General features: G+C 44.9%; 1 protein-coding gene across 1 annotated transcript in view; it reads right to left on the bottom strand.

Moving 5' to 3' along the window:
- LOC132395787 (SLAM family member 5-like) overlaps positions 1-17,308 on the bottom strand; it is an 87,405-nt gene that overhangs the window by 16,768 nt on the left and 53,329 nt on the right. The window lies entirely within an intron of this gene.

The following is a 17,308-nucleotide window of genomic DNA, read 5'->3' on the forward strand; positions in this document are numbered from 1 at the left end:
CCATTATCCCTCATCACTCCCATCCCGAATTACCTCTCATCACTTAAAACCCCTCCCTTACCCTCATCACTCCCCTCATCTGCATTACCCCTCATTTCTCCCCTCTCTGTCATTAACTCTCATACCTCCCATCACCTCCATTAACCACAACACTCCTGTCCCCTCAATTACACCTCATCAATCCCCTCTCCTCCATTAACTCTCATATCTAACAGTCCCTCCATTACCCCATATCACTCACATTCCCTGCATTAATCCTCATTTTACCCCTCCCCTCCATTACCCCTCATCAGTCCCATCCCCTCATTTACATCTCATCCCTCCCATCCATTTCCCCTCATCACTGCCTTCCCTTCCATTACCCCTCATTACTCCTGTTCCCTTCATTACCCCTCATCACACCCATCCCCTCCATAACACCTCATCTCTAAAATCCTCTATTATCCCATATCACTCCTTTCTCCTCCATTACCCCTCATCACTGTTTCTCCATTACCCCTCATCAATCCCCTCCATTACCCCATCTCTCCCCTCTCCTCCATTAAATGTCATATCTCTACTCCCCTACGTTACCCTTCATCACTATCCTCCCCTCCATTACCCCATCATTCCCTTGCCCTCCTTTACCCCATTACTACCGTCCACTCCATTAATCCCTCATCACTCCCATCACCTACATTACCATCATCACTATCCTCCACTCCATTACTAGTCATCACTACCTTCTCCTGCATTAACCCTCATCAGTTCCCTCCCCTACATTACCCCTTATCACTACCCTCCCTTCCATTACCCTCAACACTCCCCTCCCCTCCATTAACCCTCATATCTCCCAGCCCGACCACTGCTCCATCACTTCTCGCAACCCTCCCCTCCATTACATTCAATCACTCCCATCCACCCCATTACCACTCATCAATCCACTCCCATCCATTACCCCTCATCACCCCCTCCTCTCCATTACCCCCATCACTCAAATCACCTCCATTATCCCTCATTACTCCCAACTCCCCCATTACCACTCTTCACTATTCTCCCCTCCATTACACCTCATCATACCCTTCTGCATTACCCCTCATCACTCCTGCCCCTCCATTACCCCTTATCACTACCCTCCCCACCATTACCCCTCACTCCCGTCTTCTCCATTAACTATCTCTCATCCCCTCCATTACCCCTCATCACTCCCCTCCACTGCATTACCCCTCATCACTATCCTATCCTCCATTAATTCTCATATTTCCAAATCCACTCCATTACCCCTCATCACCCCATCTCCTTCACTCTCATACCTCCCATCCCCTCCAGTACCCCTCAGCACTCCCCTCTCCTCCATTAACTCTCATCACTAACTTCTGCTTGATTACCCCTCATCACTCAAATCCCCTCTATTATCACTCATCACTCCTTTCGCCATTATCCCTCATCAATCCCCTCCCCTCCATTACCTCCTATCACTACCCTCTCCACCATTACCCCTCCTCACTCCCATCTTCTCTATTGACTCTCATATCTCCCATCCACTCCATTACCCCTCATCACTACACTCCCCTCCATTAGCCCTCATCACTCCCTTATACTCCATTCCCCTCATCACTCCCTTCACCAATTAACTCTCATAATTCCCATCCCCTCCATTACCCCTCATCACTATCCTCTTCTCCATTAACTCTCAGATCTCCCATCCCCAACATTACACATCATCACTCCCATCCCATTCATTACCCCTCATCACTCCCCTCCCCTGCATTACCTCTCATCAATCCTCTCTCCTGCATTACCCATCATCACTCCTTTCTCCTCCATTAACTCTGATATCTCCCATCCCCTCAATTAACCCCATCACTCCCGTCCCCTCTATTACACCTCATCACTCCCCTCTCCTCCATTAACTCTCATATCTCCCAGACCCTCCTTTACCCCTTATCACTCCCCTCCTCTCCATTGCCCTCAATGACTCCCATCCATTCCATTACCTCTCATCACTCCTGTCCCCTCCAATACCCCATTAATCCCCCTCCATTACCCCCAGCTCTCCGCTCTCCATTAACTCTCATCTATACCATTCCCTCTATTACCTCCTCACTTCACTCCCCTCCCCACCATTCCCCTTATCACCATTCACATCACTCCCGTCTCATCCATTACCCCTCATCACTCCATCCTTTCATTACCCCTCATCACTGCTCACATCCCTCCCATCCTCACCATTACCCCTCATCAGTCCTCACATCACTTCCCTCCATTACCTTATAAGACCATAAGATATATTAGCAGAAGTAGGCCTTCAGCCCATCAAGTCTGCTCCACCATTCACTAATGGGCTGATCCAATTCTCCAAGTCATCCCCACTCCCCTGCCTTCTCCCTATATCCTTTGAGGCCCTGGCTAATCAAGAACCTATCTATCTCTGCCTTAAATGCACCCAATGATTTGGCCTCCACAGCTGCTCATGGCAACAAATTCCACAGATTTGCCACCATTTGACTGATGTTACTTTTCCTCATCTCTATTCTAAATGGACGTCCTTCAATCCTGAAGTCATGCCCTCTTGTCCTAGACTCCCCTACCTTGGGAAATAACTTTGCCATATCTAATCAGTTCAGGCCTTTTAACATTTGATATGTTCCTATTCTCCTCATTCCCCTGAACTCCAGGGAATACAGCCCAAGAGCTGCCAGACTTCCTCATATGTAACCCTTTAATTCCTGGAATCATTCTCGTGAATCTTCTCTGAACCTTCTTCAATGTCAGTATATCCTTTCTAAAATAAAGAGCACAAAACTGCACATGATACTCCAAGTGTGGTCTCACGAGTGCCTTATAGAGGCTCAACATCACATCCCTGCTCTTGTATTCTTTACCTCTAGAAATGAATGCCAACATTGCATTCACCTTCTTCACTACTGACTCAACCTGGAGGTTAACCTTTAGGGTATCCTGCACAAGATCTCCCAAGTACCTTTGCATCTCTGCATTTTGAATTCTCTGCCCATCTAAATAATAGTCTGCCTGTTTAATTTTTCCACCAAAGTTCATGACCATACACTTTCCAACATTGTATTTCATTTGCCACTTCTTTGCCCATTCCCCTAAACTATCTAAGTCTCTCTGCAGGCTCTCTGTTTCCTTAACAGTACCTGCTCCTTTACCTATGTTTATATCATCGCCAAATTTAGTCACAAATCCCACAGTCCAAATCATTGCCATATGTCGTAAAAAGCAGTGGTCCCAAAACCGACCCCTGTGGAACTCCACTAGTAACCGGCAGCCAGACAGAATAGGATCCCTTTATTCCCACACTCTGTTTTCTGCCAATCAGCCAATGCTCCACCCATGCTAGTAACTTCCCTGTAATTCCATGGGCTCTTATCTTGCTAAGCAGCCTCATGTGCGGCACTTTGTCAAAGGCCTTCTGAAAATCCAAGTACACCACATATACTGCATCTCCTTCATCTATCCTGCTTGTAATTTCCTGAAAAAATTGCAGTAGGTTAATCAGACAACCATCTTTCAGGAAACCATCCGTCTTTGGCCTCTCTTGTCACTTGCCTCCATGTTCTCCTGAATCTCATCCCTAACAATCGATTACAACAACTTCCCAACCACTGATGTCAGGCTAACAAGTCTATAATTTCCTTTCTGCTGCTTCCCATCCTTCTTAAATAGCAGAGTAACATTTGCAATTTTCCAGTCATCTGGTACAATGACTGTCGATTCTTGAAAAATCATTGTTAGTGCCTCTGCAATCTCTCCAGCTACTTCCATCAGAACCCAAGGGTGCATTTCATCAGGTCCAGGAGATTTATCCACCCTCGGACCATTAAGCTTTCTGAGCACATTCACAGCTGTCATTTTCACTGTACAAACTTCACTTTCCTGACACTCTTGAATGTCCAGTATACTGAACACGTCTTCCATTGTGAAGATTGATGTAAAATACGCATTCAGTTCCTCTGCCATCTCTGCGTCTCTCATTACAAAATCTCCACCGTCATTCTGTACTGGTCCTATATCTACCCTCAACCCTCTATTACCCTTTATATACTTTAAAAAGCTTTTAGTTTCTTCTTTGATGTTAGTCACCAGCTGCCTTTCATAATTCATCCTTTCCTTCCTAATGACCTTCTTAGTTTCCTTCTGCAAGTTTTTAAAATCTTCCCAATCCTTTATCTTCCCACTAGCTTTGGCTTCCTTGTATGCCCTCTCTTTTCTTTTTAGTTTGGCTCTGACTTCACTTGTCAGCCACGGTAGTGTCTTCTTCCATTCAAAAGTTTCTTCTTATTTGGAATACGTCTGTCTTGCACGTCCCTCATTTTTTGCAGAAACTCAGGCCATTGTTGATCTGCTGTCTTTCCTGCGAGTGTCCCTTTCCAGTCAACCTTACCCATCATCACTCCACACTCCATTCCCCACCCCTCCATTACCTCTCATCACTCCTCAAATTACACCTCTCTCCTCTATTACCACTTATCACTCCTCACATCACTGCCCTCTCTCCCCACACTCCGCTGGATTCTACCTCTCCATATATCAGTATACCATCTCTTTGCTCACCCTCCATTAATGTGTTTAATCAGCTCCTGTGTCAATCATGTGCACTGTTATCAACAGTATGTATGCATGCACTTACATCTTGCATGCAAGTGAAACTCCCTAACCCCCATGAGGCCGTAACACGATGGGTTTGGACTGGATGTACCACACAGTTCCTCGTTTGTGCTCATTATCCGGGCTTGCACTTTCTCAAAAACAGCTCTGAACACGGGGTGAATGGGCAAGGTTTCAGAAAGCTCTCTCTAATTCTCTCCTTGCCACAATAGGAGTATTTATTCCCAAAAAGAATTGAAGCTTCGTCCTTCTGGACCAGGTCCGGATAAACCAACATTAACGTGTCAAGGATCTCAGCTACTCCCGCATCTTTTTCTGAAAACTCCAGCTTCAATGACAAGTAACCATCATATGGGTAGTCATTCATTCTAAGACCTCAGATCTCTAGTGCACTGAGTGGTGTCACTGGTAAACTCGTCAAATACCAGTTGTAAAGTGAACAGTACAACAGAGTAACCTGAGACCCAGTGTCAAATATGGCTCTAGCATAAATACCCTCGATCCATAGTGATACACTGGAGCTTGACCCACTAAGACTTCAGAAATAGGGATTTTTTGCTTTTGGGTGTTCCTTGATACACTGTTTGGAATGTGTTCCTGTGGTGAACTACATATACCTGTGTAGACATGCCCCCTGCTGACTGCTCCTGTGGCTCCTCCCACAGACCCCTGTATAAAGGCGATCAAGGCCTGAGCCCGGCCTCTCAGTCGCTGAGATAAGGAGCCATTTGTTCAACTTAGGAATGTTACGTCAGCCAGTCGAGTTGGCCTTGTAACAGGTTGTAAGTCTGTTCAGTGGGATGCCATGAAACATTTGAGAGAGCTGGGTGGGACCAGACTTCTGAGGAACAGTGGGCTGGCTTTGATTGGCTGATGTTGGAAGAAGAAAGTGTGGAGAAGAACCCAGGGGAAGACACTGGCAGAATCCCGCCTGAAGGGGAGACCCTGTTGCAAGAATGTGCAGATAAATAGCACAGAGGAGGAGTTAGCCAGTTTGTTTGTAACATTTTTTGAGGGAAGTTCGACCAGTGGCTGGTGACGTGGGTTCAGCACCGTGAGTAAAGTGATACACCCAACTACTTTAGAAATGAGCTCTGATATTTATGTGCACATTTAGTCTGGTTTAACTGTGATGGTCCCTTTTTTCTTAACTTTTACTATGAAATGTTTGTAAAAGTTGAAATATCTGTAAATATATTTGCACTGTAAGTTTATGCTGGTGTAAGATATAAATCGCATAGAGGCAGTAGGAGTTCTTTCGAAGGTTGCCTGGAGTCCATGGGTAATGCCAGCGGTCCAGCAGCCAAGAATAGGTCTATCAGGATCTGTGCTGATTTAAAGGTCACCATCAACCCAATACTAGTGGTGGTATTAAGAGGAATAGATAGAGAGGACAACAAGTGCCTCTTTCCCAGGGCACCACAAGAGGACGTGGCTTTAAGGTAAGGGGTGGGAAGTTCAAGGGGGATATTAGAGGAAGGTTTTTCACTCAGGGAGTGGTTGGTGCGTGGAATGCACTGCCTGAGTCAGTGGTGGAGGTAGATACACTAGTGAAGTTGAAGAGACTATTGGACAGGTAATATGGAGGAATTTAAAATGGAGGGTTATATGGGGGGGCAAGGTTTAAGGGTCGGCACAACATTGTGGGCCGAATAGTCTATACTGTGCTGTAATGTTCTTTGTTCTTTGTAAGGTCTGTTATTTCCTGGCAAACGACACCTTGGCACAGGAAAGCATTCGCCTCAAATCTGCATTCCCTCAGGGGAACATTCAACTTTCCTATTTGGTTAAACCTGAATCATACCAGCCCTAGGTATGTATTGCTTATTGAAGTAATGCCTTCTCACCATTACCCATGCAATACTGAGTCACGTGGCTGTTGGCCAGAGTTAGCCTATGAAACGAGTTGGTTAGAAGCCTCAGTGACAGGGTTATCCACATCATCCAGTGAAGCCTACCCATGATGCCTCACCGTACAGAATAGGTGTAATCATGTCACATGTTCTGAGTGATGAAGGCTTTGCATCACGCTCCCTAACTGCTGCAGGTAAAAATCATGCACAGATTGACAGAGGCGTTGAATCCGGTTTGGGGTATAAAACATTTCAACCAGTACTTGTATGGTGAGAGTTCACCCTCATTACTGATCATCATCCACTGGTGTCCATTTTCAATCCACAGACGGGTGTTCCAATAACAGCAGCAGCAGAAATGCTGAGATGGGCTCTGATTCTTGTAAGACACAAATAAAACATTGACTACAAGATGATTAATCATGGAAGTGCTGATGGATTGTCCTGTTTACCCTTAGAAAAGGAACTACCTGCAAAATTTACAAAAGAGGACACATCCTTTGATGCATTCACCCTCATGCAAATCGAACGTTACAGCAGAGCTGATCCAAAGGGAAACCAGGAAAGATCTCTGATCTACATGGCCACCCAAAATGGCTGGAGTGTGCTGCAGAAATCCCAGTCCCCCCATTTTTACCAGCGCTGGGATGAACTTGTCCTTGGTGGAGTTTTCCTTGTTTGGGTTGTACCATCCAAGCTGACAGCTGGAGTGTCGGAGGACCTACATGCTGGTCATCTAAATGTGGTCAAAGTGAAAGCTTTGACTTGAAGCTTTGTCTGGTGGCCTCAGATAGATCAGCACATCGAGCAACTTGCCATGCGCTGTTCAGGTGATAAATGGAAAAAGTAGATAGCAGAAAGAGGAGGAATCTGATAGGAGAGCAGAGTAGACTATGGGAGAAGGGAAGGAGGAGGGAACTGAAGGGAAGTGAAGAGAAGGGGTAAGAGGAAAGCCAAATGGGAAATGGAATCATTTTGGGGGTTTTAACCAGGTCAGCTTGAAAAAGTCACTAAATAATTATCTTCAACAAATCATAAACACACTGGACCACTGTTACACCACCATTAAGAATGCCTACCGTGCTATTCCACGCCCTCACTTCGGGAAGTCTGATCACCTGGCTGTACTTCTACTCCCTGAGTATAGACAGAGATTGAAGACTGCAGCACCAGTCGTGAGGACCAAGAAGGTTTGGACCAGGGAAGCACAGGAGTGCCTACAGAACTGCTTTGAATTGGTGGACTGGACTGTATTCAGGGATTCATCTTCAACCCTGGATGTGTATGCTGCAGTTGTTACCGACTTCATTAAAGCCTGTGTGGATGACTGTTTGCCTATGAGAACATACTGTATAATCCCAAACCAAAAGCCATGGGTGAATCAGGAGATTCGCTGTCTGCTGAGGACGAGGTCTGTGGCATTTAAGTCTGGGGACCCAGATCTGTACAAGAAAGATGTATGATGCAGGGGGCTATTTCAAGAGCAAAGAGATGATTTTGTGTGAGGTTGGGGGTGAGATCAGATGCACGTCAACTCTGGCAGGATTTGCAGGATATTATTTCCTACAAAGTCAAACCCAACAGCATAAACATAAGATCATAAGAAATAAGAGCAGGAGTCGGCCATCTGGCCTGTTAAGCCTGCTCCGCCATTCAATAAGATAATGGCTGATCTGGCCATGGACTCAGCTCCACCTACCTGCCTTTTCCTTTTAACCCTTAATTCCTCTACGATGCAAAAATCTATCCAAACTTGTCTTAAATATATTTACCCAGGTAACCTCCACTCTTTCATTGGGCAGAGAATTCCACAGTCTCACCAGTCTCTGTGAAAAGTAGTTCCTCCTCATCTCCGTCCTAAATTTACTCCTCCGAATCTTGAGGCTATGCCCCCGAGTTCTAGTGTCATCTACCAGTGGAAACAACTTTCCTATTTTATCTGTTACTATAAGATCTCCTCTCATCCTTTGAATTCCGGTGAGTACAGTCCCAGGAGACTCAATCTTTCCTAATATTCTAACATCTTTGTCTCTGGAATCAACCAGGTGAACTTCCTCTGCACCAATTCCAAAGCCAGTATATCCTTCCTCAAGTAAGGAGACCAGAATTGCACTCAGTACTCCAGGTGCGGCCTCACCAGCACCCTGTACAGTTGCAGCGCAGCCTCCCTGGTCTTAAATTCAATCCCTCTAGCAATGGAGGGCAACATTCCATTTGCCCTCTTGACAGCCTGCTGTACCTGCAAACCAACCTTTTGTAGTTCATACACAAGCACTCCCAAGTTCCTCTGCACAGCAGCATGCTGCAATTTTTACCATTTAAATAATAATCTGATCTTCCATTTTTCCTTCTAAAGTGGATGACTCAGTCTGCCAGACACTTGCCCACTCACCTATCTATATCTCGCTGCAGATTCTCCGTATCTTCTGCACAATTTGCTTTTCCACTGAATTTAGTATCATCAGCAAACTTAGATACACTACACCTGGTCCCCTCTTTCAGATCATTAATGTATATCGTGAACAGTTGCGGGCCCAGCACCGACCCCTGCGGCACACTGTTCACCACTGATTGCCAACCAGAGTAACACCCATGTATCTCAACTCTCTGCTTTCTCCTCTATCCATGCTAATACACCAACCCAACCCTATGCTTCCTTATCTTATGGATAAGTCTCTTATGTGCCACCTTATTGAACGTCTTCTGGAAATCCAATTAAATAACATCCATCTATTCGCTTCTATCCACTGCACTCATTATATCCTCAAAGAACTCCAGTAAGTTTGTCAAACAGGACCTGCTTTTGCAATTTCTTATTTAATGATAGCTTCAAGCATTTTCCCAACTACAGATATAAACATATAACAATTACAGCACGGAAACAGGTCATCTCGGCCCTTCTAGTCCGTGCCGAACGCTTACTCTCACTTAATCCCACTGACCTGCACTCAGCCCATAACCCTCCATTCCTTTCCTGTCCATATACCTATCCAATTTTACTTTAAATGACAATATCGAACTGCCTCTACAACTTCGACTGGAAACTTGTTCCACACAGCTACCACTCTCTGAGTAAAGAAGTTACCCCTTTTGTTACCCCCAAACTTTTGCCCCCTAGCTCTCAACTCATGTCCTCTTGTTTGAATCTCCCCTACTCTCAGTGGAAAAAGCCTATCCATGTCAGCTCTATCTATCCCCACATTAGTTTAAATACCTCTATTAAGTCCCCCCTCAACCTTCTATGCTCCAGAGAATAAAGACATAACTTGTTTAACCATTCTCTGTAACTTAGGTGCTGAAACCCAGGTAACATTCTAATAAATCTTCTCTGTACTCTCTCTATTTTGTTGAAATCTTTCCTATAATTCGGTGACCAGAACTGTACACTATACTCCAAATTTGGCCTTACCAAGGCCTTGTACAATTTTAACATTACATCCCAACTCCTATAATCAATGCTCTGATTTATAAAGGCCAGCATACCAAAAGATTTCTTCACCACCCTATCCACATGAGATTCCACCTTCAGGGAACTATGCACCATTATTCCTAGATCAATCTGTTCTACCGTATTCTTCAATGCCCTACAATTTACCATGCATGTCCTATTTTGATTAGTCCTACCAAAATGTAGCACCTCACACTTATCAGCATTAAACTCCATCCGCCACCTTTCAGCCCACTCTTCTAACTGGCCTAAATCTTTCCGCAAGCTTTGAAAACCTACTACATTATCCACAATGCCACCTATCTTAGCATCATCTGCATACTTACTAATCCAATTTACCACCTTATCATGCAGATAATTAATATAAATGACAAACAACATTGGATCCAGTATAGATCCCTGAGGCACACCACTAGTCACCGGCCTCCAACCTGACAAACAGTTATCCACCACTACTCTCTGGTATCTCCCATCCATCCACTGTTCAATCCATTTTACTACTTCAATATTAATACCTAACAATTGAACCTTCCTAACTAACCTTCCATGCAGAACCTTGTCAAAGGCCTTACTGAAGTCCATATAGACAACATCCACTGCTTTACCCTCATCAATTTTCCTAGTAACCTCTTCAAAAAATTCAATAAGATTTGTCAAACATGACCTTCCACGCACAAATCCATGTTGACTGTTCCTAATCAGACAATTATCCAGATAATTATACATTATACATACCATCTCTAAGAATAATTTCCATTAATTTACCCATCACTAATATCAAACTTACAGGCCTATAATTGCTAGGTTTACTCTTAGAACCCTTTTTAAACAATTGAACAACATGAGCAATACACCGATCCTCTGGTACCATCCCATTTCTAATGACATTTGAAATATTTCTGTCAGAGTCCCTGCTATTTCTACATTAACTTCCCTCAAGGTCCAAGGGAAGATCCTGTCAGGACCTGGAGACTTATCCACTTTTATATTATTTAAAAGCACCAGTACTTCCTCTTCTTTAATCATCATAGTTTCCATTACTACCCTACATGTTCCCCTTACCTTACACAATTCAATATCCTTCTCCTTAGTGAATACCAAAGAAAAGAAATTGTTCAAAATCTCCCCCATCTCTTTTGGCTCCACACATAGCTGTCCACTCTGATTCTCTAATGGACCTATTTTATCCCTCACTATCCTTTTGCTATTAATATAACTGTAGAAACCCTTTGAATTTATTTTCACCTTATTTGCCAAAGCAACCTCGTATCTTCTTTTAGCTTTTCTAATTTCTTTCTTAAGATTCTTTTTGCATTCTTTATCTTCCTCAAGCACTTCATTTACTCCATGCTCTTTTTCTCTCTTTTTCTGAACCAAGTTTCCAATATCCCTTGAAAACCATGGCTCTCTCAAACCATGACATCCGAGACGGCGGCACGACACAGCTTGCAGCGGCTACTCCGGAGCTGATTATCTGTTACTTGTGAAGCGGGGTGCTGTGCACAATCATAATCGGTTGAAAACAGACGTGGGAGCATGGAGGAACATCTGGAAATCTCCAGGAAGACCTTCTTCATTGCTGCTGCTGCTGCGAGGTCCGGGACTCTGCTGAGAAGAACAGGCCCCCAGTCTTTGGGGTCGCGTTGCCGATGGCCATTGGCGGGGGCATCTTAATACGCTCGGCAGAGGATGATACTCGGAGAAGCTGTGCTGGAGGGGATGGTCAGAGGCTCAGAGTTTCGACAGACTCGGAGTCCGCTGCGATCAGGTTGCTTTCACTGTGTGCTGTGTCTGCAAGACTGGGTCCGGCAGCACCGTGGAAGTCCATAGCGGGGGTATTCCCTTCAGCCACCAGCGTGGGATGACAAGTCAATTGGGACCCTGAGAACTTGTGGAAACTGTATGGTGGTTTCTTTCGAATTTATAGTCTTTTAACATCTTTGGACTATTTTTACTGTGCCATGGTCTGTTTTTTTATCAATTATTCTATTGTTTGCACTGTTGTAACTATGTGGTTTTGTGCAGGTCTTGTAGCTTTAGTTTTTGGTCTTGTTTGTCTGGTGGATTTGGAGCTCCTTTCCAGGGAATGTGCTAAGATGGTGGCGCAATATTAATACGCAGCAGCCTCTCTGGACTCTGGATTGGGGATTGTCAAACATTATGTGGATTTTCTGGTGTAGTCTGTTTTGTCATATCATGCTTTTGTGATATCATTCTGGAAGAACGTTGTCTCATTTTTTAACTGCATTGCATTTGTGGTTTCTAAATGACAATAAACTGAATCTGAATCTGAAACTTTTAACCTTTCTTTTCAACCTAACAGGAACATAAAGATTCTGTACTCTCAAAATTTCACCTTTAAATGACCTCCATCTCTCTATTACATCCTTCCCATAAAACAAATTGACCCAATCCACTCCTTCTAAATCCTTTCGCATCTCCTCAAAGTTAGCCTTTCTCCAATCAAATATCTCAATGCTGGGTCCATTCCTATCCTTCTCCATAATTATATTGAAACTAACGGTATTGTGATCACTGGACCAGAAGTGCTCCACAACACATACCTCCATCACCTGACCTAGCTCATTCCCTAACAGGAGATCCAACACTGCCCCTTCTCTCGTTGGTACCTCTATGTATTGCTGCAAAAAACTATCCTGCATTCATCTTACAAACTCCAAACCATTCAGCCCTTTTACAGAATGGGCTTCCAGTCTACATGGGGAAAAGTAAAATCTCCCACAATCACAACCCTGTGCTTACTACAAGTATCCGCTATCCCCTTACAAATTTGCTCCTCCAATTCTTGCTCCCCATTAGGTGGTCTATAATACACCCCTATAAGTGTTACTACACCTTTCCCATTCCTCATTTCTACCCAAATAGTCTCCCTAGACGAGCCCTCTAATCTATCCTGCCAGAGCACCGCTGTAATATTTTCTCTGACAAGCAATGCAACACCTCCCCCTCTTGTTCCTCTGATTCTATCACACCTGAAACAACGAAATCCAGGAATATTTGGTTGCCAATCACCCCCCTCCTGCAACCATGTTTCAATAATAGCTATAACATGATATTTCCAGGTATCAATCCATGCTCTAAGCTCATCCACCTTTCTTACAATGCTCCTAGCATTAAAATAAATGTACTTAAGAAATTCTCCACCTCTTCCTCTCTGTTTATCTCTAACGGTGCAAACAATTTTACTATCTTCTGTTTCTTTCTTCTCCCATTCATCTGTTCCTACACTTTGGTTCCCCTCCCCCCTTGTATCAAGTTTAAGTCCACTGGAGCCTCTCTAGCAAACCTACCTGCAAGAATATTTGTCCCACTCCAGTTCAGATGTAAACCATCCTGCCAGAACAGGTCCCACCTTCCCTGGGAATCTGCCCAATTATCTATAAATCTGAAGCCCTCTCTCCTGCACCATGTCTTCAGCTACGTGTTGATCTGCGCTATCTTACTACTTCTAAACCCACCTGCACGTGGCACTGGTAGCAATCCTGAGATTGCTATCCTGGAAGTCATGTCCTTTAATTTGGTGCCTAACTCCCTAAACTCACCTTTCAGGACCTCCTCACTCTTCCTACCCATGTCATTAGTACCTACATGGACCACGACATCCGGCTGCTCACCCTCCCTCTTGAGAATACTGAGAACTCGATCCGAGATATCGCAGACCCTGGCACCAGGGAGGCAACAGACCATCTGGGATTCTCGATCTCTTCCACAGAACCTCCTATCTGTCTCCCTAACTATCGAATCCCCTATCACTACTGCTCTCCTCTTTTCCCTCCTTCCCTTCTGAGCTGATGGTCTAGTCTCGGTGCCAGAGACCAATCACTGCAACTTGTCCCTGGTAGGTCATCCTCACCAACAGTATCCAAAACGGTATACTTATTATTGATGGGAACAGCCACAGGGATGCTCTGCTCATTCTGTCTAATCCCCTTCCCTTTCCTGACAGTCACCCAGCTACCTGTCTCCTGCCACTTCCTAACTGGAAGACCACAATCTGTGCAAATTAGTGATAATATCTCAACCTCACTGGCGATCAACACTGGTGCATCTCAGGGCAAGTCCTAGGTATGGAGGCCCTTTTCTCACTGTTACCATCAGGGAGGAGATAGAGAAGCCTGAAGGCACAAACTCAGCGATTCAGGAACAGTTTTTTCCCTTCTGCCATCAGATTCCTAAATGGACATTGAACCCTTGAACACGACCTCACTTTTTTTGTTTTTATTTCTGTTTCTGCACTCTTCAATGTGAATATACTTACTGTAATGGACATTTATTTTTCTTTCCATATTGGTCATGTATTGTAGTGTACTGCTGCCGCAAAGTTAACGAATATCACGATATATGCCGGTGATATTAAACCTAATTCTGACAATATAGAAGGGGAGGGGTGAGAAATTACTGGAAGTTAGAGAAATCAATGTTTGTGCGATTCTCTGACAGAATATCAGGAGTTGCTCTCCAACCTGAGAGAGCTCGCACCGTGACAGTCGAGGAGGCCGATGGTCGAACTGTCAGAATGGGAGTGGAATGTGTGTTTGAAAGGGTGGCCTCCAGGGAATCTTGCCTTTTGTGGCAGATAGAGCAAAGCTGCGACACAAAGCAGCCCCCAGTCTACATAGGGTCTCACTGATGTAGAGGAGGCCGCACGAGGGGCACTGGATAGAGCAGATGAGCCCATCAGACTCACAGGTGAGGTGTCACCTCACCTGAAAGGAATGTTTGGGGCCCTGAAGGGTGATGCCCTTGTTCTGCTTGCAGGGATAAGTGCCATGAAGCTGATCATTGGGGAAGGGCAAATGGACCAGGTACCCTCAGAGAGATCCATCCCTGTGGAAAACAGAGAGTGAAGGGAGGGAGGATGTGCCTTGTGGTAGGATCCTGTTGAGCATTGTGGAAGTTATGGAGAATGATCTGCTGTACATGGCGGCCCATGGAGTGATAAGGGAAGCTCTATCCCTGATACGGTGGCAGGAAGATAGACTGAGGTGGATACCGGGAAATGAAGAAGATGTGAGTGAGGGCAACAGTGTTGGTGGAGGAAGGAGAACACTGTTCTTTGAAGAAAGAGGACACTTCAGATGGTCCGGAACGGAAAGCCTCATCATAGGAACAGATGTGGCAGAGATGGAGGAACTGAGAAAGGGGAAGAGTCAGGATTCCTGGAAGAGTAGGTTCTCTGTAGCTGTGCATGTGTATGTGTTCTGCATCATAGTGACGCCATGCTTGGACGATCATGTGGTGTGGGTGAAGCTCACCCCACTATGCATGTGGGTAGGGTGCAGCTCACTGTCTCTTTGACATGTAACTGGTGGAGGACAGCTGATTTTCAATCATCTCATCTAACTGAGAACTTATCTGGGTCCCACACTGACAAATTGATAGGAGGTAGCTTTTGAAAGTCACCAGCCACAAGGGTTTTAGTCATGACTGTTCCAAGTATTTTCCAATAAGGGCCGAGCACTGGTTGTAAACCAACTGGTGATTTCCATGCCATGGTCACCTTGCTCCCACCCCACGTCTCTCCCGCCAAGATCCAGAAGCAGATGGTGGATTTTCTGTGTGGCAAGGATTTCTGATATAGTTCTGAGACTCCTGATTGAGGAGAGTGGTCAGTCACGGGTGTGCTTCTAAAACCAGGTGGCAGCTCTCTGAATCTGGACCCTGCAGATCCCTGTATGTTGAGCATCTTCCCAGAGTGTAGTCACTCCTGATGCATTTCTTCCCCCAGGAATAGGGCTGAAGGGCTCTTTTCTCAGCTCTGTGTTACATTATGACGCCAGGCCCTCAGGACAACAAGCGGCTCCCAGTGGCGAGCACCTGTTTCCCTGTTAAATCTGCCTGCCATTCACTGGAATCGGGGAATCCCTACCTCCAGGTACTGCGACTTGACAGGGAAGGAGTGAAATGCTTGAAGAGCGAAGCTGCACAGCACCAAGTCTTCTAGTGGATGATTTTGGTTTCCATGTCACCTTGTGATAAGAGATTTCTACATATTTTTACAGATATACTGTGGAGACATTCTAACAGGTTGCATCACCATCTGGTATGAAGGACCATTGCAAAGGATTGGGAAAAGCTGCAGATAGTTGCAATCTCAGCCAGCTCAGTCATGGGCACCAGACTCCTGAGTACTGGGGACACCTTCAAAAGGTGACAGTTAAACAAAGGAGATATCCGTCATTAAGGATCCTCATTACCCAGGATTGGCTCTAATCTCATCGCTGCCATCAATGAAGACATTTTAGGAACACCTTCCTCCATCAGCTTTCTGAATGGACGGTGAACCAACTCATGAACACTGCCACACTATTTGTTTTGCTCGCTTTTTGCACTACTTGTTTAATTTTCTTAATGTATTTTATATTCTATATATAAATAATACACAAGTGTCTTACTGTGACTTGGTACTTGACTGCACTGCGACCACAAAACAACATATGCCTGTCATATTAAACCTGATTCTGATTCCAATCGGGGTCTCATGACCATTGTCTGCTCCCAACTGGACAGACTCCCATTTTCCAGGAATTGCTTCTTGGCCTGAGAGTCCTCAGAGACAGTCTTATACAATTATGGGCTGCTTCTTGCAAATGCCTTGTATCCACATGGAGGCATTTCCTGTACACCCTAACTGTTCACCGTCATCTCCCCCATCTTTGGCCATTGTTCTGTGTCCTGGATATAGCTATATGGGACCTGGGGTGGGGTGTGTGCTGGTGGAAGCAGTGCTGTGCAGTAGAATTTTAATTTTATATTCACCTGTGGACTCATGGGTTCCTGTCTTTTTGTAGCCTGGATGAATATATGTTCCGTGTACAAGAAGGTGTGTCTCAATTCAGTATTTGATGTTTGCCTGGACTTAATCCCTGAACAAAGTGTGGCCAGATGTGAAGGGAGGGAGACCTCCTCATCATTCTGTTCATGAGCAAGGTGGCCATTCCTAGTGCAGACAATATCCCATCGAAAGCTCCACCTGAACCCACAGCCTGCCCATCATCCGAGGATATATCCATTCATGGACGTTAAATTAGAAGAAGTAAGCATTGTCTGCTGGAGACTTTCAAGGAGCAGTGGGCTCCACAAAGCTGGGTCCATTCTAGGAATGGGACAAATGCTTTAATCAAGCTTTGCTTAAAATAAGTGGGGAAAATATTGGGTACAGAATAAACCCCTCTCTCCAGTGATCTGTCAAACACTGCCAAGATACGTCAGATCTAGAGTAAAGCTCTTCTTTGCTGTCCCACCACACACTCTCAGCACAAGATTCAAAGTGAAGCTCTCTGTACACTGTCCCACCTAATGCTTCCAAGATACGGGCTAGATGCAGACTGAAGCTCCCTCTGCAGGGAAACAACACCCTCAGAATAACCTGGGT

This window comes from Hypanus sabinus, chromosome 6 (genome assembly GCF_030144855.1).
Source record: "Hypanus sabinus isolate sHypSab1 chromosome 6, sHypSab1.hap1, whole genome shotgun sequence".
In the NCBI taxonomy this organism is placed as follows: Eukaryota; Metazoa; Chordata; class Chondrichthyes; order Myliobatiformes; family Dasyatidae; genus Hypanus; species Hypanus sabinus.